General features: G+C 45.8%; 1 long non-coding RNA gene across 1 annotated transcript in view; it reads right to left on the bottom strand.

Annotated features, from left to right (window-relative positions):
- LOC125448387 (uncharacterized) overlaps window positions 1-14,615 on the bottom strand; it is a 34,987-nt gene extending 20,372 nt beyond the window's left edge. Inside the window, exons 1-2 of the long non-coding RNA XR_007246698.1 lie at window positions 14,556-14,615; window positions 12,324-12,454 (exon numbers count right to left, since the gene is read on the bottom strand). This is a non-coding gene — a long non-coding RNA (uncharacterized LOC125448387). The remainder of the gene's footprint in view (window positions 1-12,323; window positions 12,455-14,555) is intronic.
- Window positions 14,616-14,617: the final 2 nt, after the last annotated feature.

Here is a 14,617-nt window from a genome sequence, read left to right as displayed (position 1 = left end):
CACTATGGGCAATTTAGCATGGCCAATCCACTAAACCTGCACATCTCTGGACTGTGGGAGGAAACCAGACCACCCGGAGGAAACCCATGCAGACAGGGGGAGAATGTGCAAACTCCACACAGACAGTCATCTGAGGGTGGAATCAAACCTGGGTCCCTGGCACTGTGAGGCAGCAGTGCTAATCACTGAGGCACTGGGCCACCCCTGGTGTGGTAAGCTTGATGATCGGGTGCAGGGCTGAGGAACCTGTGAAACCAGAAAGTGTTCCCATCTGAATGGGATGAAGGTAGAACATTTTTAGAAGAATACTTTTGCTCCACATAGTTGCAAACACACCCTTTGCTGATTCTGTGCTTCATACTTGGGCCTTTCATGGGTTATGTCAACTCTACATACTAATGAACTTTTCTTCATGGAAACAACAAATTCAGGTCATGAGGTTGTAGACTTGCTCCCTGAGCCGGCGTGTTTGGTTGCAGATGTTTCATCACCCTGCTAGGTATCATTGTTAGTGCACCTCCGGTGAAGCGCTGCTGTTCTGTTATTTATAGGCCTCGGTTTGCTGGGGTGATTGGCATCACTTCTGTTCTTCAGTGGTGTGTATATTGGGGTCCAGTTCAATGTGCTTCTTGATGGAGTCCTGGTTAGAATGCCAAGCCTCCAGGAATTCCCTGGCATGTCCCTGTTTGGCTTGTGCCATTATGGATGTGTTGTGTCTATCGAACTGTGTCCTTCTTTGTGTGTAGTGAGACCAGTGAGAATTGGTTGTGTCTCTTGGTGGCTATTTGGTGTTTGTGCATCTGTATTGTCAGTTTTCTTCCAGTTTGACAAATCTAATGTTTCTCACAGTCCTTGCATGGTATTTTGTATATTACATTAGTTTTATTGTTTGTAGGTATGGGGTCCTATACATTTGTCAGTAGCTGTCATAGAACATAACAGCACAGTACAGGCCCTTCGGCCCTCGATGTTGTGCCGACCTGTCAGACCAATCTGAAGCCCATCTAACCTACACTATTCCATGTACGTCCATATGCTTGTCCAATGACGACTTAAATGTACTTAAAGTTGGCGAATCTACTACCGTTGCAGGCAAAGCGTTCCATACCCTTACTACTCTCTGAGTAAAGAAACTACCTCTGACATCTGTCCTATATCTTGCACCCCTCAATTTAAAACTATGCCCCCTCGTGCTCGCTGTCACCATCCTAGGAAAAAGGCTCTCCCTATCCACCCTATCTAACCCTCTGATTATCTTATATGTCTCAATTAAGTCACCTCTCAACCTTCTTCTCTCTAACGAAAACAGCCTCAAGTCCCTCAGCCTTTCCTCGTAAGACCTTCCCTCCATAACATCCTGGTAAATCTCCTCTGCACCCTTTCCAAAGCTTTCACATCCTTCTTATAATGCGGTGACCAGAACTGTACGCAATATTCCAAGTGCGGCCGCACCAGAGTTTTGTACAGCTTCACCATAACCTCTTGGTTCCGGAACTCGATCCCTCTATTAATAAAAGCTAAAACACTGTATACCTTCTTAACAACCCTGTCAACCTGGGTGGCAACTTTCAAGGATCTGTGTACGTGGACACCGAGATCTCTCTGCTCATCTACACTACCAAGAATCTTACCATTAGCCCTGTACTTTGCATTCCGATTACTCCTACCGAAGTGCATCACCTCACACTTGTCCGCATTAAACTCCATTTGCCACCTCTCAGCCCAGCTCTGCAGCTTATCTATGTCTCTCTGCAACCTACAGCATCCTTTGTCACTCTCCACAACTCCACCGACCTTAGTGTCGTCTGCAAATTTACTAATCCATCCTTCTACGCCCTCATCCAGGTCGTTTATAAAAATGACAAACAGCGACCTTTGCGGTACACCACTAGTAACTGGACTCCAGGATGAACATTTTCCAACAACTACCACCCTCTGTTTTCTTTCAGCAAGCCAATTTCTGATCCAAACTGATATATCTCCCACAATCCCATTCCTCTGCATTTTGCACAATAGCCTACTGTGGGGAACCTTATCGAACGCCTTGCTGAAATCCATATACACCACATCAACCGGTTTACTCTCATCTACCTGTTTGGTCACCTTCTCAAAGAACTCAATGTGGTTTGTGAGGCACGACCTTCCCTTCACAAAACCGTGCTGACTATCCCTGATCAAATTATTCTTTTCTAGATGATTATAAATCCTATCTCTTATAACCTTTTCCAACACTTTACCAACAACTGAAGTAAGGCTCACTGGTCTATAATTACCAGGGTTGTCTCTACTCCCCTTCTTGAACAGGGGAACCACATTTGCTATCCTCCAGTCGTCTGGCACTATTCCTGTAGACAATGACGAGTTAAAGATCAATGCCAAAGGCTCGGCAATCTCCTCCCTGGCTTCCCAGAGGATCCTAGGATAAATCCCATCTGGCCCAGGGGACTTATCTATCTTCACACTCTGTAGGATTTCTAATACCTCTTCCTTGTGAACCTCAATCCCACCTAGTCTAGTAGCCTGTATCTCAGTATTCTCCTCGACAACATTGTCGTTTTCTAGAGTGAATACTGTCAAAAAATATTTATTTAGTGCTTCCCCTATCTCCTCTGACTCCACACATAACCTCCCACTACTATCCTTGATTGGCCCTAATCTTACTCTCGTCATTCTTTTATTCCTTAAATACCTATAGAAAGACTTAGGGTTTACCCTGATCCTATCCACCAACAACTTCTCATGTCTCCTCATGGCTCTTCTGAACTCTCTCTTTAGGTCTTTCCTGGCTACCTTGTCACCCTCAAAGCGCCCTAACTGAGCCTTCACATCTCATCCTAACATAAGCCGCCTTCTTCCTCTTGACCAGAGATTCCACTTCCTTTGTAAACCATGGCTCCCGCGTTCTACAGTTTCCTCCCTGCCTGACAGATACATCCTTATCTCGGACACACAGGAGCTTTTCCTTGAATAAGCTCCACATTTCTACTGTGCCCATCCCCTGCAGTTTCCTTCCCATCCTATGCTCCCTAAATCTTGCCTAATCTCATCGTAATTGCCTTTCCCCCGCTATAACTCTTGCCCAGTAGTATACACCTATCCCTTTCCATCACTAAAGTAAACATAACAGAATTGTGATTGCTATCACCAAAGTGCTCACCCACTTCCAAATCTAACACCTGGCTGGGCTCATTACCCAGTACCTAATCTAATGTGGCTTCACCCCTTGTTGGCCTGTCTACATACTGTGTCAGGATGCCCTCCTGCACACACTGGACAAAAACTGAACCATCTATAGTACTCAAACTATAGTACTCCCAGTCAATATTTGGAAAGTTGAAGTCCCCCATGATAACTACCCTGTCTCTCTCACTCCTATTGAGAATCATCTTTGCTGTCCTTTCCTCTACATATTTGGAACTATTCGGAGGCCTATAGAAAACTCCCAACAAGGTGACCTCTCCTTTCCTGTTTCTAACCTCAGCCCATACTACCTCAGTTGACGAGTCCCCAAACATCCTTTCTGCAACTGTAATAATGTCCTTGACTAACAATGCCACACTTCCACCCCTTTTACCATCTTCTCTGTTCTTACTGAAACATCTAAATCCCGGAACCTGCAACAACCATCCCTGTCCCTGCTCTATCCGTGTCTCCGAAATGGCCACAACATCGAAGTCCCAGGTACCAACCCATGCTGCAAGTTCACCCACCTTATTCCGGATGCTCCTGGCGTTGAAGTAGACACACTTCAAACCAACTTCTTGCTTGCTGGTGCCATCTTGCATCCTGAAACTTTATTTCAGACCCCCCTACTCTCAACCTTTTCTATACTCGAACTACAATTTTGGTTCCCATCCCTCTGCTGAATTAGCTTAAACCCACCCGAATAGCCTTAGCGAATTTCCCCCCCAGGATATTGGTGACCCTCTGGTTCAGGTGAAGACCATCCTGCTTGTCGAGGTCCCACCTACCCCAGCCTGCACCATCCCTGAAGCCACGTGTTCAACTCCTCTCTCTGCCTATTCCTCGCCTCACTAGCACGTGGCACGGGCAACAAACCAGAGACAACAACTCTGTTCATCCTAGCTCTAAGCTTCCATCCTAGCTCCCTGAATTTCTGCCTTAAATCCCCATCTCTCTTCCTACCTATGTTGTTGGTGCCGATGTGGACCATGACTTGGGGCTGCTCCCCCTCTCCCTTAAGGATCCCCAAAACACAATCAGAGACATCGTGAACCCTGGCACCTGGGAGGCAACACACCAACTGTGAGTGTCTCTCGTCCCCACAGAACCTCCTATCTGTCCCCCTAACTATGGAGTCCCCAATGACTAATGCTCTGCTCCTCTTCCCCCTTCCCTTCTGAGCAGCAGGGACAGATACTGTGCCAGAGACCTGTGCCCCACTGCTTTCCCCGGTAAGTCGTTCCCCCCCAACAGTATCCAAAACGGTATACTTATTGTTGAGGGGAATGGCCACAGGGGATCCCTGCACTGTCTGTCGGTTCCCTTTCCGGCCCCTGACTGTAACCCATCTGCCTTTTTCTTGTACCTGAGGAGTGACTACCTCCCTGTAACTTCTCTCAATAACACCCTCTGCCTCCCGAATGATCCGAAGTTCATCCAGCTCCAGCTCCAGTTCCCTAACATGGTTTTCAAGGAGCTGGAGTTGGGTGCAGTTCCCGCAGATGTAGTCAGCAGGGACACTAGTGGTGACCCTTACCTTCCACATTCTGCAGGAGGAACATTCAACTGCCCTGACCTCCATTCCCATTATTCTAAATTCCCAAAGAGACTGTTGAAAAATAAAGAATAAAAAAAAAACTAGTTACCTTACCAATCTGGTGCACAGAACCTTTTTTTTGATTAGAGGAGGAGGATGGGTGGGAGACACTACCCGAGTAGTGTTTCGGGTAACGCAACCACACAAATATATTACCTAACTTACTCAGCAGTCCCATGTCCGCTCCTGCTCAGCGTACGCTCCGCCTATTCACGAGGTAAGTTTTTAACACAGTGACTCACCTTCCCGGCAGCTACCTGGTCGACGGTCCTGCTCCCCTTGCTGCTGAAACAAAAAAAACCATCCTGTCGCAGGGTGGTTGTTGGTTTGAGGGCCACCCTGATACCTAGGGGTCTGAATAGTCTTGTGGTCATCTCTGATAGGTCTCCAATGTATAACAGGGTGACTAGTGTGTCTGGCCATGTTGTGTCTTCTTGTTGTGGTCTGTCGCGGAGATAATGGGCGGATTGTGCTTTTTGGGTATCTATTCCTTTTAAAAGCCCCATATAAGTATTTGAATGTTAGATGTTAGATTGGCTTTCTCCAGGGTGAACCCACAGAAAGTGACTGGCCTGGACAGAGTCCTCAGTTGTGCACTCAGATCATGTGCAGTCCAGCTGGTGGGAGTATTTGCAGACATCTTTAACTTTTCCTTACTCCAATGCGAGGTTCCCACCTGCTTCAAGAAGACCACCATCATCTCAGAGCCAAATAACAATCAGGTAATACTGCCCAGCGGCTCTGATGTCCATCATTATGAAGTGCTTTGAGAGGTCAGTAATCTCATAGATAACTCCAGCCTCCCAGATGGCCTTGATCCACCTACAGTTCACCCACCATCACAACAGGTCCACAGCAGACACCACCTCCCTGGCACTACATTCGTCCCTGGGACATCTGGATCACAAGGACATCTATGTCAAACTCTTACTTATTGACTTTAGTTCCACCATCAACACCACAATTCCAACAAAATCCATCTCCAAACCTCTGAGACCTAGGACTCTATCCCTGCTCTGCAACTGGATCCTTGAGCACACTGTAATCAGTAAGAATAGGTAACAACACCCCCTCCACAATAATCCTCAACACCAGGCCCCCGTAAGGCTGCGTACTCAGCCCTGTACTATACTCTTTACACACTCACAGCTGTGTGGCCAAATTCAGCTCTAACTCATTTACAAATTTACTGATGACACTATTGTGGAGGGTCACATCTCGAACAATGACAAGACAGAGTACAGGAAAAAGATAAGAGAGCTTAGTGGTATGACGTAAAGACAACAATCTCTCCCTCACTGTCAGCAAAATGAAGGGGACTTGTTATTGACTTCAGGAAGCAGTGTGGATGACTCGCCCCTGTCTGTATCAATGGTGCTGAGGTGGAAGTGGTTGAGAGCTTCACGTTCCTGAGAGTAAATATCACCAACAATCTGTCCTGGCCCATCCATATTGATGTCACAGTCAAGAAAGGAAACCAACAACCCTACTTCCTCAGGAGGCTAAGGAAATTCATCAAGTTCACAATGACTCTTTTCAATTTTTATAAACGCACCATAGAAAGCATCCTATCTAGATGCTTCACAGTTTGGAACGGCAACTGCTCTGTCCAGGACTGCAGGAAATTACAGAGAGTTGTGAACACAGCCCAGTCCATCACAAAAACCAGCCTTCCTTCTGCTGACTCTGTCTCCACTTCCTGCTGCCTCAGGAAAGCAGCCAACATAATCAAAGGCCCCTCCCACCCCAAGTATACTGTCTTCCACCCTCTTCTGTTGGGCAGAAGGTACAAAACACGTACTAACAGATTTAAGAACAGCTTCTTCCCTGCTGTTATCAGACTAATGAATGGACCTCTCATATATTAGAGTTGATCTTTCTCTGCACCTTCTCTGTAGCTGTAACACTATATTCTGCATTCTGTTCTCTGGGACTTTTTTCAAAGAACAAACAACGAAGAACAATACAGCGTGGGAACTGGCCCTTCAGCCCTCCAAGCCTGGTTGGACTGAAGGGTCTGTTTCCGTGTTGTATGACTCTATCATTTTATGACTCAATTACCCTGATGTACTTACTTCAGGTATGATTTGTCTGGTTAGTCCATAAAACAATATTTTTCACTGTATGTTGGTACGTGACAATAAATCAAATCAAATCACCCCATTATCTCTGATCATAATATTATTGCCCTACTTCTGATACATGCTACTGCTCAAGTGTATTACGAGATTGGACAGTACAATTTGGCTCGTATCTGCTTAATGACTTTCATTGCACTATTAAGGGAAGGTGCATGAAAGATAAGATGTATAACAGACACCTGTTTTTCTTTAACTGGCAACCAATGGAAATCGAAACCCAAGGTATCCAGGGATATTTTCATTTCACCTCCTAAAAATAACACAAGTAGATTCCTGCAAACAGGTGACCTGGCAATCTGCTCTGGGATTGGCGTAATCAGGGCGGCACGGTGGCTCAGTGGTTAGCACTGCAGTCTCCCGGCACCAGGGGCCTGGGTTCAATTCCCGCCTCGGTCTGTGTGGAGTTTGCACATTCTCCCTGTGTCTGTGTGGGTTTCCTCCAGGTGCTCAGGTTTCCTCCCACAGTCCAAAGATGTGCAGGTTAGGTGGATTGGCTGTGCTAAATTGTCCATAGTGTTCAGGGGTGTGTGGGTTATAGGGGGATGGGTCTGGGTGGGATGCTCCAAGGGGCGGTGTGGACTTGTTGGGCCAAAAGGGCCTGTTTCCTCACTGTAGGGAATCTAATCTAAAATGTGAAAATGAAATTCAAATTCTTTTAAGTTAAAGGGCTAAAAAAAGTCATTTATTGTCCTTTGTTTAAGAACTGATCTGCTGTGTGATAGCCCTAAAGATGTCAGATCTAAGTTTATGAAAGAGCAGAATTAATTTTCTAATCAATTTTCTGAACTCATCTTTATTAGGGCTGATTTAAGAGTTTTCATCCCTTACCTTTAAAATTGTTTTGAGAAACTGGGAGCATGTTTCAAGTCTGAAGGCGAATCAGTGTAATCGTCATAGATCATGTGATGTTTCACATAAACAGCTTGCATTATATTGGAGATAACAAAGTGCGGAGCTGGATGAACACGGCAGGCCAAGCAGCATCGTAGGAGCACAAAAGCTGATGTTTCGGGCCTAGACCCTTCATCAGAAAAGGGGGATGGAGAGAGGATTCTGAAATAAATAGGAGGAGATGGGGAGGCGGACTGAAGATGGATAGAGGAGAAGATAGGTGGAGAGGAGAGTGTAGGCGGAGAAGTAGGGAGGGGATAGGTCAGCCTGGGGAGGACGGACAGGTCAAGGAGGCGGGATGAGGTGCGGCTTGAGGTGGGAGGAGGGGATAGGTGAGAAGAAGAACAGGTTAGGGAGGCAGGTACGAGCTAGGCTGGTTTTGGGATGCAGTGGGGAGGGGGAAGATTTTGAAGCTTGTGAAATCCCAGGCCCCAAGATGACTTTCCACATCAAGCAGATGTTCACCTGCACATCTGCAATGTGGTATACTGCATCCGCTGTACCCGTTGTGGCTTCCTCTACATTGGGGAAACCAAGTCGAGGCTTGGGGACCGCTTTGCATAACACCTATGCTCGGTTCGCAATAAACAACTGCACCTCCCAGTCGCGAACCATTTTAACTCCCTCTCCCATTTCTTAGATGACATGTCCATCCTGGGCCTTCAGAAAAGCATCCAGACCCAAAACGTCAGCTTCCCTGCTCCTCTGGTGCTGCCTGGCCTACAGTGTTCATCCAGCTCCACACTTTGTTACCTACATTGTTGTCTTGCCTGGAAGGACTGTTTAGCGCCATAATGAAGCCACCCGTAGGTTGCAGGAACAGCAACTCATATTCCGCTTGGGAACCCTGCAGCCCAATGGTATCAATGTGGATTTCACAAGCTTCAAAATCTCCCCTCTGCCCACTGCATCCCAAAACCAGCCTGTCCCTGCCTCCCTAACCTGTTCTTCCTCTCATCCAGCCCCTCCTCCCACCTCAAGCCGCACCTCCATTTCCTACCCACTAACCTCATCCCGCCCCCTTGACCTGTCCATCCTCCCCAGACTGACCTATCCCCTCTCTACCTCCCCACCTATACTCTCCTCTCCACCTATCTTCTCCTCTATCCATCTTTGGTCTGCATCCCCTTCTCTCCCTATTTATTTTAGAACCCTCTCCCCATCGCCCTCTCTGATGAAGGGTCTAGGCCCGAAACGTCAGCTTTTGTGCTCCTGAGATGCTGCTTGGCCTGCTGCGTTCATCCAGATCCACACTTTGTTATCTCGGATTCTCCAGCATCTGCAGTTCCCATTATCTCTAACTGCATAATATTGCCCCAGTTTTTGCTAAATCACAAAGTTTGAGGATTTGAACCTCATCCAGGATCTGAATACATAGCTGAGGCTGACAGTTCTGTGCAGTACTCATGATGGTGTCTCAAAATGAAGTGCTGCCCATGAGATGACACATTAAACCAAGGATTTAACTGCCTGTTCTTATGGATATGAAAGTTCTGTAGTTCATTCAAAACGCTGAAAGTGCCATGAGTATTCTGGTCAAGTGCAGCTTCCCATGCAAGCATAGGAATTGCAACACCTGCCCTTTCGCCCCTCATTTCTTGCTATCTGAGGTGCTAAACAGTCCTTCCAGGCAAGACAACAATGTAGGTAACAAAGTGTGGAGCTGGATGAACACTGTAGGCCAGACAGCACCAGAGGAGCAGGGAAGCTGACGTTTTGGGTCTGGATGCTTTTCTGAAGAAGACCCTTGTTATCTCAGACTCCAGCATCGGCAGTTTTTGCTCTCTTTGAGTCAGAAGACAACAATGTACTTGTACTTCTTTCAATTTGGTTTACTGTATTTGCTGCTCACAATATAGCCTCCTCTACATTGGAGAGACTAAACAGATTGGGCAGTGCCTTGCTGAAAAACTCTGTTCTGTTCAGTTTGTGAGTGTGACCCTGAGCATCCGGTTGCTTGTCATTTTAATTCTCCATCTTGCCCTCACTCTGACCTTTCTGCCTTCAGCCTGTGGCAATGTTTTGAAAGAGCTCAACACAAATTCGAGGAACAGCATCTCATCTTTTGACTGGGTGTATTACAACCTTCTGTAAGGGGGTCGGTTAGCCCAGTTGGCTAGACAGCTGGTTAGTGATGCCAACAGTGAGGGTTTAATTCCTGCATTGGCTGAGGTTACCATGAAGGACTCTCTTTCTCCCCTTGCCTGACGTGTGGTGACCCTCAGGTTAAACCACCACCAGTCATTTTTATTTCTCTACTGGGAGAGCAGCCCAACAATCTGGTAAGACTATGGCAACTTTACCTGTTGTACAACAAACAACTCAACATTCAAAATTTAAGATTGTAACCTCTGCCCTCACTTTGTCTGATTTTTCTGTCCTATCGTGTACTTTTTTTTTTGCTTTTGGACTACACCTCCTCTAGACACATCTTTTACTTCGTTCCCACCCCCACTCTCTTTACACCGTAAAACCTTCTCCTGCACTTCACTGTATCACGGACCTTGCCTTTTCTTCTGCTTTCCCCCTCTCCCCACCTTAACTTGCTAAAAATCTATTAAATTTCTAATGTTTCCTAGTGCTGATATTAGGTCAGTTAACTTTGTTTCTCTCTCCCCAGATGAGGCTGGATCTGTTGAGTATTTCCCATTTAAAAGTAGCTGCTTGGGAAGTACTTGTGGAAGTGACATGTACAATACAACTGTAAATTCTTTCTTTAAATATTTTTTCAGTCATGTAGATTTAAAATTGACTTAATTTCAAGCTAAAGAACAATGCTGAGGCAGAGAGGAACAAAAATCCTAAATAACAGAAGTTGAAAAAAAACTCTGATGTCTCAATTAAGATGAGGTCGGAAATCACACGACACCAGGTTATAGTTCAAAAGGTTTAGTTGAAAACACAAGCTTTCGGAGAATTGGAAGAGCAGGAAAGCCTGGCCTGCTGTGTTCTTCCAGCTCCACACTGTGTTATCTCTGACTCCAGCATCAGCAGTTCTTACAATCTCTGAACTTTCAGAGTCTTACTCCTTCTTCAGGTGTTAGTGTGAGAGGTAGTATCAGACACAGAATTAAAAGTAAAAAATCAAAGGATCACACCACTGATGAGGATGCATTAAACAAATCTAACATGCTGTTAAATCTTTAATCAGTTAGAAGGTTTTAATATGCATATGTAAATTCCCAAATTCCTTTCAAATCACTGTCCTGAGAGAACTAAAGAGGAGCTGACATTTTAGGTCAGACAATGCACGTCAGGTGTGAGACCTTGTTTAGAATCTGTTTGTGTTTTGGTTTGGAGTCAGACTGGTTTTATTTCAAAAGTAGGAATTTATAAAATGCCACATTGACTGACTGTCTATAAATTGTGTGCTTTTTGAACAAAATAGAATGTATCTACAAATACAAATTCACCCCGTAGATTTACTTGTGTGTACATGTGTGTGGGATCAGGAGGGGAGTGAGAGAGTGAGTGTGTGTGTGTGTATATGTGAGTGGGACATATGCATCTCCATCAGGGGGACGGACACCTCAATACCTCACTCTACCACAAACCCACAGATAACCTCACAATGCTGCACTTCTCTAGCTTCCACCCTAAACTTATTAAAACAGCCATCCCCTACAGACAAGCCCTTACATCTACACAGAATCTGTTGAGATGAGGAGAAACACGACAGAAACCTGAAGTATTGAAGGACACCCTCGTAGGAACAGGATATGATGGTCAACTCTGATCACCAGTTCTAACATGCCACAGCGAAAAACCGTAATGTCCTCCTCAGAAGGCAGACACAGGATACACAGACACAGTACCTTTTGTTGTCCAGTACTTCCTGGGAGCGCAGAAACTACGCCATGTTCTTCGCAGCCTTCAAGACATTATCCATCTTCCCCACACCTCCACTTCTCACCTTCGAACAACCACCAAATCTTAAACAGACTACTGTTCGCAGCAAACTACTCAGACTTGGGATAACATCGACCACAACATTATACCCTGTCATGGTAACAATTACCAGACAGGGATATTCCCTCCCAGTGGGGGAACACTTCAGTGGTCAAGAACAATCAGCCTCGGATCTTCAGGTAAATGTCCTCCAAGGCAGACTTCAGGATACACAACAACATTTAGTTGCCAAGTAGAGGCTGATAGCCAGGTTTGGTACCCATGAGGAGGGCCTCAACCAGGATCTTGGGTTCATGTCGCACTACAGGTGACCCCACCACACTGTACACTCTCTCTCACACTCACACACACGCAGATCCTCTTATACACACAGTTTTTCAAGTGCGCGCGTGCACACACACACACACACACACACACAGTTTCTCTCTTTCCCTCCACCCCCCACACATGCGCACACACTCTTCCCGTCTGTCCCTCCCTCTCACACACACTCTGCCCCCACCACACACATTACGCGGGAGAGGTTGGACCAGCCTCTGGGTGAGATGACCAACGCCTTGAGTTGTTAGAAAGGAATAAAACTCACGGAAGCGATGGCTTACCAGTCGAGTTGTACTCAGCTCTGTGGGACTTGATCAGCCAGGACCTGCTGGAGGTGTACGACAGTATGCTTCTGTCAGGTAGTGAGTCATAATGTGTGTGAATCCATGAGGAAAACTATCATCACTCTCATCTACAAGAGAAGGGAAATTAGAAATTGGTAAATACAAACTACAAAATCCTGTTAAAGGTCATTGCCAACCAGGTCAGGTCTGCTCTGGGTCCGGTGATTCACCTGACCAAACCTGGACAATCTCTGAAAGCCTCACGCTCCTATGTTCAGGACACAGGGCGTGGACACCTACCTCATCAGCCTGGACCAGGAGAAGGCCTTTGACAGGATATCGCACAGCTACACAGTGGACATGCTGTCAAACGTCAAAGCCTCCCTGTACATGGATGACGATAGCCGTTTTCTGCTTGGATCCACCGTCAGTGCATAGACTCATAAGCTTCTGCAAACAGTTTGAACTGGCCTCAGATGCCAAGGTAAATCGTGGTAACAGTGAGGTCACATTCTTTAGGAACTGGGCCAACTGATCCTTTATCCTCTTCACCATTAGGACAGATTACCTGAAGGTGCTGCGAATATGGTTTGGATGGGCCAGGGTGTGCGCCAAAACTTTGGAGGAGTATATCGCCAAGCTGAAGCAAAAATGGGCAGATGGGAGCTTTGCTGCCCCTCCATTGCAGGTAAGACACCTGGTCACCAGGTGTGATGCAGGTCTGGCCTATTCCCCGAAACTGCACCACTACAGTCACCTAAGCCACCTTCCCCTAGACCTTGTGGTCAAAGATGGACTGCATCTGAAGGGACACCATGTATAAAGCACTAGACAGGTGGGGGGAAAACGTACCCAATGCCACCCTCATCCTGATGGCCACCTTTGAGTATGGCTGCATCAAGCTGTGCAAAGACCCTTGGTACAGTAACATCAAGTGTCATTATGTATTGAGGTTCTACTTTTTCCTAGTGTTATGAAGGATGGGTCTAGCCTCAGTGCTGTGGAACGCTCCAAGCAGTTGGACCGTACCATGTTACCTGTCCCTCGGCAAAAAGTTTGTCATGGAAAACACCTTGACCACGTCTATCAGGAAGTGGTCAGCACGTAGTGTCCTCAAAACGCTGTGGGAAGGGGAAAACAGTTGATTTTGTTGGGTGGTTCCCTGAGCAGACTGTCAAAATCACTTGACAGAATGCCTCATCACCAGAATTTCCAGCAAGCACCAAAGATGTAGCTATGCTGATGGTGATGGAAGGGCGTTACCTGTAAGATCCTTCACATGTACCCAGACTCTCTGTCACACTACTTGCTGCCTGGAAGCAACTTCAGCAGGGAGTAAGAGACTGTCACACATCTCCCGTTGGAACATGCCTTTGCAAAGGAAATCTGGCGAGATGCAGTTGTTTTTGTTGAGGTTCATTCCGAGCAACTCCGTGATGTAGGACTCTTTGCTCTATGGTCTGTTCCACGGAATGCACACCTTGACAAACATGGTCTTTCAGGCACAGTCAATCAACTCAGTAAAAAATGCTCTTTGGACTGTCCAAAACTTGCTGGTCTTCCAATGCAAAAAGTTGACCTTGACTGCGTTGCAGACTGACACATTCCAAGGTTCAAGATCACATGCTGGGGGATGTACTAAAGCTTGGGGAAGCTGCTGACAGGGCAGTGGGGAAGGACCACCATCTAAGGTCCTTCTGCCAAAGTATAATGAGGGTCCATTCAACTGTCAAACTCTCTCATTGCCTCAAACGTAAATATAAATAGTGTTCTGCATTAGTAAAACATACCTTTTGGTCTTTGCAACCCTCAGATGCAAATTTGTTTTTCTTGATTATGCAAAGAACTGGTCTATTATCAGTGTATGTACATAAAGTTTTTTGATGAATAAAGTATATTTTTGCAATTAAAAATTACAGAGATAAGCAGATTGGCAAAAAAAATCTACAGGCAACATGAGGAAATACTTTAACCTGAACGCACTGCTTGAAATGGCAATTGAAGTAGAACAACGAATAACTTTGAAAAGCAAACTGGATAGAAACCGAAAAGAACTAAATTTAACAGGTTATAGTAAACATCGGCAGTTCTTACAATCTCTGAGTGAGATTAATTGGATATCTTTTTCAGAAAGCTAACACAAAGTTGATGGACAAAATATTACCCCACGTTTGAATCCTTTTATGAAGTAATTTCATATTTAATACCACTGAATAACAATATATTTACAATTTGACGGGACTCCCTGAATCAACTTGAGCGTCCCGCCTGAACAAAGGCAGCCTCGGTTG

This window comes from Stegostoma tigrinum, chromosome X (assembly GCF_030684315.1).
Source record: "Stegostoma tigrinum isolate sSteTig4 chromosome X, sSteTig4.hap1, whole genome shotgun sequence".
Classification (NCBI taxonomy): domain Eukaryota; kingdom Metazoa; phylum Chordata; class Chondrichthyes; order Orectolobiformes; family Stegostomatidae; genus Stegostoma; species Stegostoma tigrinum.
This window is presented reverse-complemented; position numbering and strand designations above follow the sequence as displayed.